The sequence below is a fragment of the Pezoporus flaviventris genome, unplaced genomic scaffold, assembly GCF_033815535.1.
Source record: "Pezoporus flaviventris isolate CSIRO_AGI_PZ_B2104156 unplaced genomic scaffold, CSIRO_AGI_Pfla_v1 ptg000046l, whole genome shotgun sequence".
Lineage (NCBI taxonomy): Eukaryota > Metazoa > Chordata > Aves > Psittaciformes > Psittacidae > Pezoporus > Pezoporus flaviventris.
Window position 1 is genome coordinate 3,484,699 of NW_026892594.1, and position 14,131 is coordinate 3,498,829.

The 14,131-nt window shown below is 47.8% G+C and overlaps 2 long non-coding RNA genes across 5 annotated transcripts in view; both read left to right on the top strand.

Annotated features, from left to right (window-relative positions):
* The window catches only part of LOC133276801 (uncharacterized), a 459,153-nt gene that overhangs the window by 425,431 nt on the left and 19,591 nt on the right, over positions 1 to 14,131 (top strand). The window lies entirely within an intron of this gene.
* LOC133276800 (uncharacterized) overlaps positions 1 to 14,131 on the top strand; it is a 123,026-nt gene that overhangs the window by 98,922 nt on the left and 9,973 nt on the right. For 3 of the 4 annotated variants that reach the window (XR_009745998.1, XR_009746000.1, XR_009745999.1), the window contains exons 6-9: positions 2,788 to 2,876; positions 3,823 to 4,016; positions 4,236 to 4,458; positions 4,798 to 5,720. This is a non-coding gene — a long non-coding RNA (uncharacterized LOC133276800). Of the gene's footprint in view, positions 1 to 2,787; positions 2,877 to 3,822; positions 4,017 to 4,235; positions 4,459 to 4,797; positions 5,721 to 14,131 lie in introns of those variants that run through there. The other variant, XR_009746001.1, reaches the window with a different exon arrangement.

Here is a 14,131-nt window from a genome sequence, read left to right on the forward strand (position 1 = left end):
CCGCTCAGCTCCTGAACGTGTGGCATCAAAACTACAGCACACTGCAAGGCTGAGGGGGTAGGAGCAGGGAGCAGAATGTGTCTCCCTCTTCCAAGGTGAGCGATTTACCAATAGGAAGGTGCAGAAAGGTGAGTAGCATCTCTGACCATGTTTTTCCTAAGAAAGCATTAGTGTGGTGCTGTGTGCTGGACCTCAGTGCTCTGATGTGGACCTCTGAAAGGTTAGAGTGAGGTACCTACAATGTTATCTCTGTAATGATTTAATCTTAAACAAGACGTTTAATTAGTGTCTGATGTAGTCCTTGAACCACCCCTGTGTGGTAATGCAAAATGGGACATGGCCAAGGGGAAATATCCCTGGTGCTGTCAGTGGAGCGCCTGTACTGATGAGATAGAGACCGATGTATTTATTTGGATGTAGACACATGTATGACACAGAAGTGGTGTGTTTTTGTCTTGCTCTGTGTTTGTGCTGACTGCACCAGCTCAGGGAGATGTGCTCTGCTCCCAGCCCCTGTGAGAAATGGGTGTGCTTAGCACAAGCAGTTCCCTGCACCGATGGTATGTGGGGCTTAGACCTGGACTCTGTGCAGCATGAAGATCACCACTTCCAGTGCCTAAAGGGGCTCCAGGAAAGCTGGAGAGGGGCTTTGGACAAGGGCCTGTAGGGACAGGCCAAGGGGAATGGCTTTAACCTGCCAGAGGGGAGACTGAGCTGAGCTTTTAGGCAGAAGCTCTTCCCTGTGAGGGTGCTGAGGCGCTGGCCCAGGGTGCCCAGAGAAGCTGTGGCTGCCCCATCCCTGGCAGTGTTCAAGGGCAGGTTGGACACAGGGTCTTGGAGCAAGCTGCTCCAGTGGAAGGTGTCCCTGCCCATGGCAGGGGTTGGAGCTGGCGGAGCTTTAAGGTCCCTCCCAATCCAAACCAGTCTGTGAGTCTGTGATTAGCCCCTGATCACAATATTTCACTTGGTTTAGTGGGGATATTTTTGTTGCTGGTTGTTGGGGATAATTTTGTTTCTTTTTGTCTTTTCATTGTAAAGCAGTTGATGCTACAATCTGCCAATTTGGTGGGTTTATTCTGAGTACAAGAGCTTGAGTTTCAAGACCTGGTCACATTCCCAACTTTTGGTCTTAAAAGATGGGCTTGAGTTCTTTTGTGGTGGTCCTGGGAAGCATAGACCTGTCTGGAGCAGTGGTGTTTGTCTCTGTAAGGTTGTGGGAGCCCAGCGTGGGTATGAGCTTGCCAGTGCTGTGTCCTCTTGAGCGTTTGTGGAGCAAACCATCCCTGCCAGCACACCTGGGTGTGCTCCCTCCAAACAGCAGCCATGGGAACAGTCTAACACGGATGTACTGCGGGCCACAGGTCAGAAAGCAGGTCATTTATTAGAGTGGATGGACCTGCCAGTGGAGTGATGTGTTCAGGAGAACAGAAACACCAACCACATCCTTGTAGATAGAACAGCACTGGGAAACTTCACATCATGCATTTCAAATTGGTTATATTTTGAATGTGCTTAATTCATTATTGTTTTAACCTAAGTTAAATCAGACTGGGGTGAGCAATGAAGATCAACCATTCCAGCTACTGTGTGCCTTTTATTATAAGGAACATGATAGGGTTTATACCAGAAAAAGCAGATGCTTTTTACCTGTTATCTCTCCTTTGGCCAAGTAGGTTTTGATTTTATAGCAGTAAATGCTTAACTCTTTGTACTACTGGGATGCAGTGTTTGCCTTTATGACTGCAGTGCAGGTCTTTTATTAGTAAAACTTAATGTGTAACAGGATAATTCCGTTGCACCTACTACTATACAGGCTTGATTTTGTGCAAAATAAGTTTCTACTTCCTTGATGGCCTTATATAAGCCTTAACTGGGAACGCATCCAGCATGTTCGATGGGAAGAAAGGAGCTGCTTCAGAGCGGGCTCTTCTTTAGCAATAGTCGTAAACAGGTTTATATATAGGCACTGCTATTACACACAAAGCTTGCTGAAGAAATGCTTCCCCAGAACTAGTGGATTTAATGCAGGCCACAGGGACTGTGCTTGAGCTAATTCGTGAGCAAACCTGTTGTAGTAACTCAGGGCAAGGTTTAAAACACAAGAAATCTCTCAAATGCGTAGCTGCTGCAAGGGCTGGGTGTTGAAAGGCTGTTTGCTGTAAAAACAGGCTCAGAAACTTCGGCTGGCATCCTACATATGCAAATGCAGGTGCTGTACATGTTATATTTGGATTTTAGGGTTTTTCAGCTGCATTTCAAGTCGATCAGGAGCAGCATTATGTGGTTGGATCACTGGCTTTCATCACCCATACCCAATCATTACACAGGCGCTCCATCAGCCCCCTCTCCCAACAGTGCCTGCAGCTGAGCATCAGCACATTTGGGAACAATAAAGGGCTGTCATTTGGGAGTTTCTTTGCCTTGTTAATCAGGCAGGACCCCAAATTCCTCCTTCACAGAGCTCACGGATCAGGCTTGTGTCTCAGAACAGGTACACTTGCATGTGAGCAAGGCGAGGGTTGGGCTTAGGGAGCTTTGTTGCTGATGTACACGCAGCATCGTTGGCTGCGTGCTCCGGAGGAGTTTGGGATGGGTACAGGACAAACCATGGCAAGGCTCCTGCCTTTGTGATGGATTTGGTTTGGGGCATAATTTGCTGGTTTTGTTCCTCGCCTCCTTCTGAACGAGCTGAATTGTGAAAGATATGTTAATGTGAGGAGACACACGAGAGAGGCTGAAGCAACACACTGACACGTTGAATAATTAGATCATCTCCTGCGCAGGAAGAAAAGTCAAGTACGAAACAGGAACAAGAAGTGCCTCCCTCCCCCATTGTACAGGCACCAGGTCTGGCTCCTTTCTGCATGCAGAAGCAGGTTAGACAATTAGATCTTTAGTATTAATTAATTCCTGAAGATTCCAAGTGTTGGGTGTAGTAACTGCCTGCTGGTTTTGGGGGAGAAGTTGGGAGCCTTGTTTCCAGAGAGCTGGATCCGTGAGCTGCGTCACTGGTGATGAAACAAAAAACTGACTGTTGCTGGACTGGGTCTGTAAATGCTGGAGCTGTTAAGAGGGTCTTCTTGGGAAAATCCTTGTGGATTTTGTCCTGGATAGGAAGTAGATGAAGGGGATGCCATGAAGAGGCACAGGGCGTCGTGGCTGCCTTTCTGCCTGATAGGATGTGGCATTGTGGCAAAGCAGTGCTGTGCGTTAGTTCAAAAGCCTTGCATCTTCGACTTAATCACTGCTCAATAATCAATAAGATCTCAGCCCTGCGTGACCCTCTCTGCCTGCGGGGAGGGCTGTGCCCGTACTCCAGCTTTACACGCTCCGGTGTGCAAAGTTGACTTGTTTGACAAACAGAACGCGTTGCTTTTGTTCCCTTAATCACTTCCTTGGAAGAGTTAACTTCCGAAGCAGCCACACATCACTTCTCTCAGTTGTTTTCATTATTTTTCTTGTCACGCACAGTGAAGGGCTCGTGTTTGTGAAATGTCTTCTTTTATTTTGTGTCTGTCCCCGTCCGTCCATCCCACCGCCCCCCCCCCCCCCCCCCCCCCCCCCTTCCCATGGCAGCCTCGGTGATGCTGGCATCAAAAAACCCACCCAAAACGCTCTCTTGTCTGCTCTGCTCTCATTTCTTACGTTATCTTTTCAACCAAGTTCCACTCCTTTTGAACGGGACCGCTTACAGAATAGAGCACTTTTCCTTCAGGGTGATTGGAGCGCTCCGGAATTCTGTGTTCCTCTAAAGGGAGAGAGTGGAGCAATGGGGCTTCCACGTGCTCGCTGCTGAGTAATTTCCTTTTGTATCGCTGACAGGTGACTCAAAGCAGGAGCTAGCAGATGGCTGCATCGTTAGCTGGTGCCCACAGCCTTACGGGATGAGGTTTGGAATTCCCATCAAAGTCGGGATTAAGCGCTCAGGATATGCTGGTGGCACCGAGCACGCCGAGGCCGGGGGGGAGAGCCTGGAAGAAGAGGAAATCATTCCTAGCGACTCATCCTGTGGTTGGGTGAGTCAGGGGTCTGCTGGCGGTGGTCAGAAAGGCACGTGGCTCCCACTGCCCCCTCTTTGTGTGCTCTGCAGGATGCAAACTGCCTCTGCAGATCAATTCTGCCCTTTTGGGTTTTGTCCAGTGAGTTATTTCCAGACAGGAATTACTGTATTTTCTGGAATGAGTATTGTGAAATTCTTTTTCCCCTTTTTGTTTTTTTTTTTTTTTTCCTTACAGTGGGCAAGTTTTCAGCTGGTGATTTATCAACAAAAGTATTTTACAGGATCAGAGTTAAAAGCTCTTCTTAAAACAAATCTCCCCTTGTGCGATAGGGAAAGTAAAAGCAGCTCGGGTTCCAAAGGATGGAGGAATAACCGAAAGAGCTAGTTCTTGGAATAGTAGCTCCATTGGCACTCGCTGGTGATTTCCTGTGCATTTGCTGCAAGAATCACTCTGTGATGTGAGTAGGTGGTACTAAAGGGTTATTACGAAACCAATTTCCAACCAGCCGTTTCGAGACATGGATCGGGAAGAGGGATAGCAGCTTCAGAGCCTTCTCTTTGTTCGAGCAGTGCGCCTGAGATGCACACACAGGATACTCAGTGCCTGCAATGGAACAAGGCAGGCTGGGGATGGATCTGATATCTCATGAAGAGCTCTTCTCCATGCCACTCCGTCTCGGGGATGGGAAGCGGGAACGTGGGCTGGGAGCCGGCAGCAGCGTGCAAGGTGCACCCGCAGCAGTTTTTGCTGCCTGTCTTCCCCCCTTGTAAGTATTCCTCTCCTGGTTTCCCCCCAGCCAAAATGGAGCTGCATCAGGACGGGTGCCTGCACCAAGCGAGGTGGTGCTTTGGAGCTGTTTGGTTCTGTTCTGGAAGCAGATGGGCTGCCACTAGCAGGAGACAGTTGGCTTCTCCATCCGAAAGGGGTGCTTAAGGGAATTGGTCTGGCTCCTAAACCAAAGGAATTGTTGACCTACTGACTCAGTTCGGAAGCATTAGGGAAGCAGTCTTCCTGTGGTTTCTTTTGTTGGTGGCAGCTTCAGAAGACTTCTGTGAGCATACAGGGATGAGGAGCAACAGGAGAGAGTTCTGATACCTGCTGCCTGTGGGATTTATGTAGAGCCAGGAGCGAGCTGATGGCTGAGTAACGCTTAACCTTGTATGTGAGATGCTTCTGCTGGTAATGCATTGGTAAGTTGATGTACTTCTCCTATTCAGTGCTAAGATGGTATCTCGCTAAATGGAACCGAAGGAAAGCTTTGTGAACGTAGCAAGCTGGGTTTGTTTTGTCACTGGAGCTGGCCTGCCACAGTTTAGGAGGCTGTAATTAAGGGGGGAAACTTACTGCAGCAGGTCAAGGAAAACAGCTTGAAATTGCTGTTCCTACCCATTTTTAACCTGGAATGTTGGTGTTAAGGAAAGGGGTTGAGGCAGCCCTCCAGCTTGGGGATAGATCATCCACCAGTCACTGCTGAGCTGTTATTGTCCTGTTAAACTTCATTGAATGAAGAAGGCTTCAGTTTTGTTGAATTTCACATGAAAAAAAAATCGTACATCCATTCCTGGAATTAAATGGAATGGTGCTTTTCCTAAACTATGCCTAAAATAGGAACACTGGTATTTGTAAGTGGCTCTGTAAATCCCAAGGAAAAAGCTATCATTTAGTGGTTTCTCAAAACCCCAGCTCATTAACATGGGCTGGCAGGAATCACATTGGCTGACGGAGATAGGTCTGGGAGTTGTGCTCCCTGAATCTGCTCTCGACTGTGATACGTGTTTGGGGAGGGAGTTTTGGGAGTGGGGGGAGCTTCTTGAGCAAGTCACTTCTTCTCAGTTGTTGGTAAAATGAGGATGGTGATAGCAACCTTCCAGTGCCTGAAAGGGCTACAGGAGAGCTGGAGAGGGACTTTGGACAGGGGCCTGTAGGGACAAGCCAAGGGGAATGGCTTTAACCTGCCAGAGGGGAGACTGAGATGAGCTCTTAGGCAGAAGCTCTTCCCTGTGAGGGTGCTGAGGCGCTGGCACAGGGTGCCCAGAGAAGCTGTGGCTGCCCCATCCCTGGCAGTGTTCAAGGGCGGGTTGGACACAGAGGCTTGGAGCAAGCTGCTCTAGTGGAAGGGGTCCCTGCCCATGGCAGGGGTTGGAGCTGGATGAGCTTTAAGGTCCCTTCTAACCCAAACCATTCCATGATTTAACTTACCAGCAGTACTATGTTTTCTGTATTAAGATGCTGATACATGATGCTGTAGCTCCTGGATTTCCAGACCATCTCGTTGAATGCACAAGCTATTAAAAGATGGGGAAAGTGGAATAGTGATGATTTATCATTCCCTGTGGCGGGTCTCTTCCAGACACCAGCTGCAGGAATTGCTGGTGCTGTGTCCTAAGGAATTCACTGTTGCTGTTCCGCCCTGGCTGGGTGACACCCAGACTCCTCATATTCCCAAACCCATTGAATCAGCAGCTATAGTGAGGCACTCAAGGTTGTTTTTCCCTCTCTTCCAAAACAGCAGCAATCCGTACACCGCAAATCCCTGTGGAACTGGGAATAAACCCAGAGGGGTAACAGCAAAGGAAGGGGAAAAGGGAAGGTTTTGCATTGCACTGGGTTTCCTTTCCATAAGGGCTTCGTCTGGATGCTGGGAGAAGAGCTCAGGCGCAGGGTGACTTTGTGGTTGTACCAAATGGTGTGGGAGGGCGGGTCAGGGAAGAGTCACTTGGTTGTTGTGTGGGTGTGAAAAGCCTATGAAAAGGAAAGGGTGGAGGAAAATACTGTACTTGAATTAAACAAATACAGGAGAAGGAATTAGATATTCGGAGTTAGAGATCTGTTTTAGCTGAGTATTCCTGTGAATGAGCCCCATACCTTCTGAAAATCATGGGTTTAACCAGAAGCTCCTCAAAATGGTCTCGGGAGACACTTTGTATGCTTTTAAGCAACAAGAAGCCATGAAAAAAGTCATTGTTCCGTTATCATTTTAGATTAAAAGAAAGGAAGTTGCACGTTTTTATAGCCTCTGAATTGTTAACTGTTAAACCTGCATCGAAGCGATCAATCCTCAGGCTTACCGTGGAGCAGGTTGGTTTGCTAAGGAGTTGCAAGCAGGCCCTGTTTGAGGAGAAGGAGTCTGAGATTTTCAGTTCCCTGTCGTGCAGCCACCTATGGGACAGGGAATTGCTGCGTCTCTTTTGGGGACCAGGCTGGTACCACTGATGCAGTGCAGAGGGATGGTTGGCACCCATAACAAGGGGGAAAATCACGTTTTGAATCCTGATTTTATGTACATGAGCGTTTGCAGTCTCTCTATTGCGTTGCAGTCTTTAAAATGTCACTTAATCTGATTGAGAGAATCTGAAATACATGGTGTGGAGATTACACTTTTCCATGCCTTTTTTGGTTAACTTGACTGAGAAAAAAAGGCAGCGCATGGAGGCAGGGATAACAGAGGTTTCCTCTGATCAGAATATTGCTTGTTATGTTAGTGGAAGTCTTGAGCTTCTAAAAAAACAAGCAAAAATCCAAACCACCTTAATCATAGATAAGTAAGATTTTGGGGTCCCCAGCATAAGGACGTGGAGCTGTTGGAGTGAGTGCAGAGGGAGGCCATGGAGATGCTGCGAGGGCTGGAGCAGCTCTGCTCTGGAGCCAGGCTGAGAGAGCTGGGCTGGGTCAGCCTGGAGAAGAGAAGGCTCCTGAAGGGGAGACCTTAGAGCAGCTCCAGTGCCTGAAGGGGCTGCAGGAAAGCTGGAGAGGGGCTTGGGACAAGGGCCTGTAGGGACTGTGTCTGCCCCATCCCTGGCAGTGTTCAAGGCCAGGTTGGATGGTGCTTGGAGCAAGCTGCTCTAGTGGAAGGTGTCCCTGCCTGTGGCAGGGGTTGGGGCTGGATGAGCTTTAAGGTCCCTTCCAACCCAAACCAGTCTGGGACTCTGTGAAACCAACCCAATGCTTGACATTTCAGGTCCGTGCAGTGTCTCGGTAGCGTTCATTTGTACAGATTCCTGAGGGATTCCCATGCAGAAGTTCACAGGTGAGGTGCAGAGAATTTGTTGGCTTTTCCTCCTTGTTTGTTTTGTACGTTCTTGGAGTGAAGTTCTTCATGGCCTGTAGCTATCCAGCCATGGGATTTGCCCCTGAAGTTTACAGACAAAACAGTGAGCCCAGAATTGGACCTGGGAACGAGGAGTGCTTCCTCTTCTGTTGCTGGAATGGTAATGCCTGTGTCTAAAAGTATATAACCATTAAGCCAAATAAAAATGCATGTTTTCCAGCAACATGGGTATGAATAGGAGCCACTTTAATCCCTGCATTTTCAAGGCAGAGTCGTGGGTGATGATCTCTGGCATCTAATTCCCTCGCTTCTTTCCCATATGTTGCCAAACCAAGGCAGTGCTGCCAGGCCATGCTGTGACTTCAGGGCTTCCCTAGTGCAGTAAATGGAAGCTAGAAGGTGTTCCAAACCCCTCATCAAAGCTTCGGCACCTGAATTGTACCTTTAAGGTACCTAATGTACCTTTAAGGACCTAACTGGCTACTGAAATTCCCTCTGTGACCTGTTACTACAGGCTCCAGTGTCTATATGCAGGTTTATTGCCAAAACACAAGGTTGGCAGAAGTGAGTCATAACTGTGAAGAGCTCAGCATTGCTCTTTGATTTACTTTCATCCACCAAAAATAAAAGGATTTCCAAGAATACAGGTAGGCATACGCTGTTCTCCTGTTAGGGCAGAGCTCTCACTGGCTCCCGAGTGTATTGCCATAGCTCATAGGATGTATTTCTGAAGCTCAAGTATAAGAGGAGCTGTGTATATGTTTTATCTAATCTTCACTGAAGGAGGCACGAGGAATTCCTGGAGAAGGGACCAGAATACAAGGCTCTGCCCTTTCTCCTGGGAGTCTCCTTCCTATGGAGTCATACCTACCCTCCAGTGCCTGTGTTCTGTGGCTTGGTGAATCCTGAAGTCCAGTCTAAGCTGGCCCAGCTCCAGTGGGAAGGGCAGAAACCAACCTCAGCCCAAGCTCTGCTGCTGCCAGGGTTTTGTAGGAGGTGGGATCTACAGGGTGAAGAGTGCCCAGCTTCCCAGGTGAGCTCTTAGCATTGGGTTCCTATTTAAAGGTGGCAGTACTGTCTTCTGTGGACATGTTTTTGCATTACCATGATGGTTAGATGTCCTGCAGTTGTTTCATGTGTGGTTTCGAGGGTAGCTTCTTCCATGATCATCACTGGTGACCATGTGGCCTTGGGGTGAGCCACCTCAAGGTGCTGATCTGGTTGAAATGCCCATTTTTCTTCTCCCAGTATTCTCTTTTGGGAAAGTTAGAGCTGATCCAACTTAGCACATAGCTGTAGTTCTGATGGGGGCAGAGCAGGAACTCATGGCCAGAAGCAGAGGAGGAGGTGGGAATGTCACTTTCAGTGCCACCTGCGTGAAGTTCAGTTCAACCTGTTCAGGAAACAGCACCTCCCCTGTTTCTGAAGCACTGTGGAGCTCAACAAGAGCTGATTAAACCCTGCTCTCCAAAACAAGCATTGAGTTGTCATCTTCCCTAGTTTCCTTTGACATCTGGATTTTAGGTGTCTAATTTAACTTCTGAGTACAGCAAGTAATCAGTGTACTGCTTTTGTATGTCCGTTTTCTGTTCAGAGCCTAAGTACTTGAGAGTAGGGTTAATAACATTGTACAGAGGTAAAGAGGAGGTTATCCTTTACTATTTATGACAGCAATTAGTAACAGGACAAGGGGGGAATGGCTTGAACCTGCCTGAGGGGAGACTGAGATGAGCTCTTAGGCAGAAGCTCTTCCCTATGAGGGTGCTGAGGCGCTGGCCCAGGGTGCCCAGAGAAGCTGTGGCTGCCCCATCCCTGGCAGTGTTCAAGGCCAGGTTGGACACAGGGGCTTGGAGCAAGCTGCTCTAGTGGAAGGTGTCCCTGCCCATGGCAGGGGTTGGAGCTGGAGGAGCTTTGAGGTCCCTTCCAACAGAAACCAGGCTGTGACTATGAGCATTTCCAGAGCCTGACAGGCTCATGCCATCGATTGAATTGGTATTTGTTTGAGCAGCATCATGAGTTGTTCTTGTATTGATGCGTTCACAAAATTTGCCTTTGTCCATAAACTCACAAATCCTACCCCATCCTAATCAAAGCTGGGGTAGAATTTCCATGCACCATGAATGAAAAACCTGGCAAAACGCCCCCAAACCCAACTCCCCAAAGACGGTTTCAAGGCAGCGGAATTCCAGCATCATGTTGTAAAGGATTCTCTTTCTGTACTCCTCTTTTTTCCTGTTCTGCTTTGGAGTTTTTTTCACTTCTTTGCCGTTTTTCTCTTCATCTTCCTGCTTCTTCAACTCCTTATTGCTGTAATCAGTTTCTGTCATACCTGTGCTTTCAACATCAAAGGTGTGCTCGTGCCATATGTCCTTTTGCACTTTCTCCCTTTGCATCTCTGCTTACCTCATAACTTTAAAATGGCAAACAAAAGCACATGAGCTGAGAAGCAAGCGGGTGTTTTACCCTAAGGGAGGATTTTCACAGCACACAAATCAAGAGTAAATACTTCAAAAAGCTGTATAATATAGATGCAACCTCACTAACACTTACGTGCCTCTATGAGTAAAGTTATTTGCATGTGTAAACGCTGACGCAGTTGAACTCGGTGTTATCAAATCCACTGTCAAAAGCTGACCCTGGGCATTTTGCAAGAAGGGTGATGATTGTCTCTTTAATGCCTTGCATTCTGTTTTGCCTGTTTAGGAGGGTCACCCACAGCTCTGTAATTCCACACGCATGCCATTCAGAGCAGGTTATCCTAATGCATGACTCTGAAGGGGAGCAGCACAGCTACACCATCCAGCTACGAGCACCTCCTTTTGATTATCACACTGTGATCAGACTATCGAGCTGCTGCAGAAGTTTGCCAGCCCTCTGCTCCAGCGCTCCTATGGAATTACAGAATCATAGATGTTAGAGATGGAAAGTGCATTAGCTCATCCAGACCGTCGTCTTGCCAGTACATGTTTTCTGCTACAGGTTTTATTTCCCTGCACTTCACAGCTAGAGATACTCTCAGAACTTGGCCTCCCACTTTGAGCTTCTGGAGTCTTTTCCACCAAGTTTCATGGCAGGAATTTTCTTTGCCTGATATTTGGCCTAAAATTTTCCATTTCTTTGTTTTACCAGGTTATTTCAAGTCTACGTGCTCATCTTTGAGTCATTCTCTCTGCAGTGTTAACTGCCTGTAAATAGGAGTGAAATAGCACTGTGCGCTCTAGAATATTAAGATGTATCACTTACCTTAAGTGCTGCATGCTCAGTTCTGCAGGATTGGGGGAAATTACACTGATTGAAGCTAAGTTTTAAATGGAACTGCTAATAGTGTAATTTCAGATGCGTGTTCTATTCCCATATAAGTTTTGGTGTCACTTGAGAAATTATTGAATTACCTGGAAAGGCCATTTTTACTCAGAAGGAAAAATATTTTTATATAGGAGGGTTACACCAGTGTAACTTCAGTGATTTTTAACTCTATTGTGGTATTTAAACTGCAGGGAAGCAATGTGTGCAGGCAAGTCTGCAGAGGGCATTGCAGGGGAAATGAAAGTATCACAGTTTTCCATTACTAACAGAGATAGTGGAAGTTATAATGTTATTTGAGCCTTCACCACACCCAGCCTGCCTTTATCTTGTATTTTACCAGAGTATCTTCACTTCATAACTACTGTTTATTGTTTCTTACAGTTTAGCTCATTTTGGTGGGATGCAGCGTAGGGATGTAGGGATGCGTGGAGACCTCACAGCAGCCTTCCAGTATCTGAAGGGGGCCTATAGGGATGCTGGGGAGGGACTGTTCATTAGGGACTGTAGTGACAGGACAAGGGGTAATGGGTTAAAACTTAAACAGGGGAAGTTTAGATTGGATATAAGGAAGAAGTTCTTTACTGTGAGGGTGGTGAGGCACTGGAATGGGTTGCCCAGGGAAGTTGTGAATGCTCCATCCCTGGCAGTGTTCAAGACCAGGTTGGACAGAGCCTTGGGTGACATGGTTTAGTGTGAGGTGTCCCTGCTCGTGGCAGGGGGGTTGGAACTGGATGATCTTAAGGTCCTTTCCAACCCTAACTGTTCTATGGTTCTGTGATGTTGGTGGGAGAGGAGAAGATGGGCATATCATGGGAGGTAAAGTTACTACTAGAGAGTGGATTGGAGGTGTTTGAGGAATAGGTTGTGTAGCTGAACAGGGAGATGAATGAAGAGCATGTAAATGGGTGGGTTATGGAGTGAGTAAGAGAAAATGTGAGTGGGCAGGTAATGAGACTGGCAAGTGAGAGAGGAGGTAGGAGTGGGTGAGTAGTTGGGTAGGTATGCAGGAGTAAAGTTGGAACAGCGTTGTGGGCTGGCTCTGATGGGACCTGTAAGACTGGTAACCACCACCCCACTTGAGACGTGAAGAGAGAACCAAGGGCCAGAGCCGTGATGGGTGCGCAGCTGAGCAGGCAGACCCTCAGGACCTCCAGCACTTTGCACTCATGCATCCAGCTGAACGGATGTCACATCATTTACTGTGCCTAAACTTCACCACATTGCTCATGCAGTGAACAGTAATCCTCACCTTGGTCAGACGGTAGCATTTGGCTAGTGTTCTGCAGAAAATGTAAGACCATAATAACCATTTCCCAGGTTTTTTGGCTCTAATAAAGTCACAGGTGAAGCACTTTTAGTCCATCTGGAGCACTGCAGTTCATAGCCGGTGTTCCCAAGAGCAGAAGTGAGCTGAGAGCTGCGGGTGAAGGGATTACTTGGTAAGTAAAAGGTACAAAGATGAGGGATACACTGAAATTACAAATGCTCACCACATCAGCTTAATAAAGGAAGCTACCAAACTGAAGATCCTTTCGTTTTAATGAATGAGATGGGAAGGTAAAATAACCTTAAATCATTATCAGACCTTGACTGATGGTGCTTTTATTAGGATCCTTTACTAGAACTGCTGTAAGGCTGGACATAGTTCACCGTGACTAATGCCTAACTGGTTTTCATTTACCATGGCAGAGTTACAGCCCGAGCTGTGACCTCTCTGTGCTCAGATACAGTCAGGCTATTGTTTAAGTTAATGGCTCTGCTATCCTGTTAAGCCATATTAAGTTGTGCACGGTACATATTCAGTGTTTATTGCACTAGAGCAAGTCCTTTTGAAGCCCAGTAGAGGCGAATGACTGCTGCAGGAAATTACAGGCTTTATCTTAGCTGCCAAAAAGGTGTGTATTTACTAAGGCATAAATTAATATGTGGTGTTGTACTGAAAAACCCTACTAGAGACGAGTCCCTGCAGGGTTTTCATCCCACAGCTTAGAGTTTTCCCTTGCTGGGCCTGCTGTTTCTGCTGTTTGATGAAAACTACATTGCTTTGTGTGCACATGGATTTGACAGCAGGATGGCAGCTCTGAGTTCCTCACTGCAAAAGAGACATTGAGGAGCTGGAGCGGGGCCAGAGAAGGGCACGGGGCTGGTGCAGGGCCTGGAGCACAAGTGTGATGGGGAAGGGCTGAGGGACCTGGGGGGTTCAGTGTGGAGAAGAGAAGGCTCAGGGGGGACCTGATGGCTCCCTCCAAGTGCCTGAGAGGAGGATGGAGCCAGGAGGGGCTGGGCTCTGCTCCCAAGGAACAAGGGATGGGACAAGAGGAAACGGCCTCAAGCTGCCCCAGGGCAGGTTTAGATGGAGCTGAGGAACAATTCCTTCCCCAGAGGGTGCTCAGGCATTGGAACAGGCTGCCCAGGGCAGGGCTGCAGTCACCGTCCCTGCAAGTGTTCACACAGCGTGGAGACGAGGCCTCAGTACCATGGGGCAGTGGTGGCCTTGGCAGTGCTGGGGTAAGGTTGGACTGGATGAGCTTAAAGGGCTTTTCCAGCCTGGTTGATTCTATGCAGACCTTGTTTGTAGAGCAGCCTCCTGGGAGGAGCATTTCAACCCTGTTGTGTTTTACATCAGTGGGCTTAGCGCAGGTTCTGTCAGTCAGGGTGGTTGCTTTGGAAGCTGTTTTGGGAAGGAGGTGACCTCCCACCATTTCAGCAGGGTTAGTGACAGCAGCTCTCTGGTGCTTGCTGTGTTTTTACTGGCAGGCAGAAGTCTGTAACACCG